At 31.2% G+C, this 3540-nt stretch overlaps 1 pseudogene; it reads right to left on the reverse strand.

Moving 5' to 3' along the window:
• Positions 1-2954: 2954 nt before the first annotated feature.
• On the reverse strand, positions 2955-3325 carry LOC113550283 (annotated as a pseudogene).
• Between the last annotated feature and the right edge of the window lie 215 nt (positions 3326-3540).

Raw genomic sequence — 3540 nt, forward strand, 5'->3', positions numbered from 1 at the left:
GGTTCGAAACGGACGCGCGAGGTTCGGTGATCATCAACGGCCATCACTAGCAGGACGTACAATCCGACGACGACGATGTGCGATTTACCGATCTGCCGGCAGTCGTGTCAGTCACGCAGCACACCGTCGTGGTGTGCGAGCCCACCGCGTCTGTCGCCGAGTCACAGGCAATTTTCGTAGCGATCGGTAATTCACCGAAGTACAACGTGTCCAGGAGAGCGTCGCTTCGACCCGACAGACCGTCCCCACCGACGAATTATTGCCGGTGTATCGCGATGGCTGGTGACATGTGTGTGCGTCTAGACCCTTTGTTGTCTTCGAAGGAAAAATCAATACGACTTGTCGAAAACGATCATTAACCCGCCGGTGGTATCCACAAAAATGCAGGATCCTGTTTCAATGTACGTAGTGTTCAATCGAAAGAAGTGAAATATTAAAATTAAAAAAAAAAAACAATTAAAAGTACAGTACAAATCCAAGTCGTCCTTTAAATATATTATACCTTTACTAGCCGATTAGGATGATAAACATATATGCTGGCTAGTATTACAAACATCGCAATAACTGTCGCATGGAATATGTTCGAAATTCTTAGTGCCTATGACGGATGAAATTTATTTCGAGTTTATTTTCATTTCAACAGTCCTAGACGTTTAACATCATTCCTACTTTTTCTCCACATTAAGCCACATATTAATATTAATAATAATGTACCTGTCTTATAAAATTTGACTTTATTAATAACGGCTTTAGCATTATCCATGTTAATCTACTCAATTGGTAAGTGTTATAAACATTATTCAAAGCATGATGCCACTATGCACGCAGAACAACAGCCGTAGTACATCCGACGTACATCACACGTTGTTCAAAGATATTACAATTGCAGAAGTCTTAAAAATTGTCATGAGCCAACCAGAAGACGTCATTATGGAAACACCGGAGATTGACACATTGGAGTTGGTCAACAAAGAACCAATTTTTCGAGCTTTACGCAAGAGATATTTAAAAAAAGTGACTGCAAAATAGGTTCAATAGTTAGTAGCTCAAATTACCAAAGAGAACACTATATGTATGAATACACCCGAAAACAATTTGTAACCAATGAAAAAAATATACAACCAGATATAGGTATTAAAAAGTGTATTACTGTAGCAGTAGTTTAATGAGCTTGATTGGACTGGAATATGTAAAATGGTCAGAAAAATCAATATTCTGCTTCCTAGGGCCGCAATTATTTATGTATTTATGTTACGGGCAAAAAAAGTCGATCATTGTGCACTTCGGCCGATTGTGTACATTGCCCAATTTGATTTGATCATCGTAGGTTAAATATTGATTATAACAAAAACTAAATAAAAAATCTTACTGGGTACATAAATAATCATAAATTAATTTTAAATAGACGCTTCAAATATTAGTTTTTACATCTATTAGGTATTCAATTAGGTTCATACAACTGAACAGTTAATATAATTAACCAAACGTTTTTGGACATGATTAAAATTAATACTTTTTAGTATTAAAATATAATCATGATTGTTAATTATTACAAAGTAATAATGTAAAGCACATAGAAATAGATTATTTTACATTATTTTACTTAATTTATTATTATACTTACATCACAATTGCGGTACTTTGAATTGCAAAGTCGACCATATTTTTTACATTTACACCAACTGCTGGTACTTAATGTATTGCAAGTACACCTAGTATACTTTCAAGTCGTGACTACCCGATTTAGAACTTTGCTTGCCACTTCATCTTTTAAGAAATTTGTACTGTTGGTACCTCATTAACCTGGATAAACACCGCTTTGCATATCGTGAGTAGCAATAGTGTTCGCGCAATATAGTATTGTGTGGTACATTATTGTTGAGATTCGGATCGGTTTTTATTATGATCGTTTACGAGTGTCTCGTATGAATAAAATATCCAAGTATAGTTTTCTAGTGATTTTGTTATGTATTAATGTTATTCGATATAAATATGTGCAACGTTTTGTATTTAATTTACTTTGTCCTTTTTCCAAGCAATCTTGTACAATTCCAATATTAATATTCTAACATTATTGGTATAATACATTATTTTATATAGTAATTTTAGTAACTTCTATTTTTATTAAGGTGCCGCAAAACTCAAGTTTGATAGGTGTGTATAAACATTTTAGCGGGCCTGATTGTACTTAGGTTAATAAAGGTAATGGATGAACTGCACTCATTTAAAAATACGGTAAATATCGAACTACACTCGGGTTCAAAAAGCAGTGCAGTTCTACTCCGCCGTCAGTGTACTAATAATTTGTAATGCTGACTATCAAAGTCTAAATAAAACAAAACCATATTTATTTTAATATCGAATAACATATTATGTTCATACTTATGTAACTATACTACCTCGCCGTCATTTTTCTACAATAAGTATCGTGATAGGGCAAACATTATAAATTAAATACTTTTAATGTTGTATTTATATTATGATTTAACTAAATCTAAGTAACGAGGCTAGGTACTTATGATTAATATATTAACGATTTATAAATCATATTAATTTTATTGGCTGTCATATTTAAGCTTTAAAAAATTTGTTTAGACTGTAGTGCCATGTTTATACTTTATTCTAGATATTAATTCTAATAATAATTTTTTATTAGGCGGTCGTTATTTCGATATTATACAACACTAAGTTTATAAAATATATTATTCTCATGGAATATATTTTGGTAGTATCAAGACTTTGCTTAACTCGCTAATAAATTGAGTCCAATTCGTGCACCGATTGGCCGACAAATCAATTTACCGTCACCCGATTTTTCGACATACTATATTATGATGAATTATACTTACTAATTAAACTATATCATTTTTTATTGTTTTAAATTATTTTTATAAATCACGATTATTGTTCAAGTTAAATATTAAAACTATAAATTAACATTATAAGCTTCTGTTTTATAAATGAAAATGAAATATTATTGCATTTAAGTGTTCCGAAATGCAAATCGTACCATTTTGTAACCTAAAATTATAATTTAAAATGTTAGAAAAAAATGTATTATTATATATCATAAACGCTTTACCTATCTTTTAAAAATGATAACCTTTTTCCTAATTGTCTATATTTAGTTTTAATATTTTGTGATCCATTGCATTTTTTTTTGTGCTATAAGGTCAAGCTCGAAGTTTGGTTGTTAGTTATTTAGCTCTTTGATTAAAATAAAAATATTTGGCTTTTGTCTACCAACAGCTGTATTAAGAGCTCCATGGCATGTTTCAAGGTGGTATATGGTGCTTGCTCCATCTGTATTAAAATGATTACTCATATTTTTATTAAATAGACAAATATCTGGATCCAAGAATGTTATGGTAAAATAATTTAATTATTTTAGCACAACTAAAATAATAATAATAAAAAAAAAGTTTTGCTATGTTAAAACAAAGAAGACGAACACCTTTTTTAATATTATCGGCAAAAGTTTAATCGTAAGATTTTGAACTGACCAATTTCAAAATCTATTTGGAAACAAGTAGGATTGAA

The sequence above is a fragment of the Rhopalosiphum maidis genome, chromosome 1, assembly GCF_003676215.2.
Source record: "Rhopalosiphum maidis isolate BTI-1 chromosome 1, ASM367621v3, whole genome shotgun sequence".
In the NCBI taxonomy this organism is placed as follows: domain Eukaryota; kingdom Metazoa; phylum Arthropoda; class Insecta; order Hemiptera; family Aphididae; genus Rhopalosiphum; species Rhopalosiphum maidis.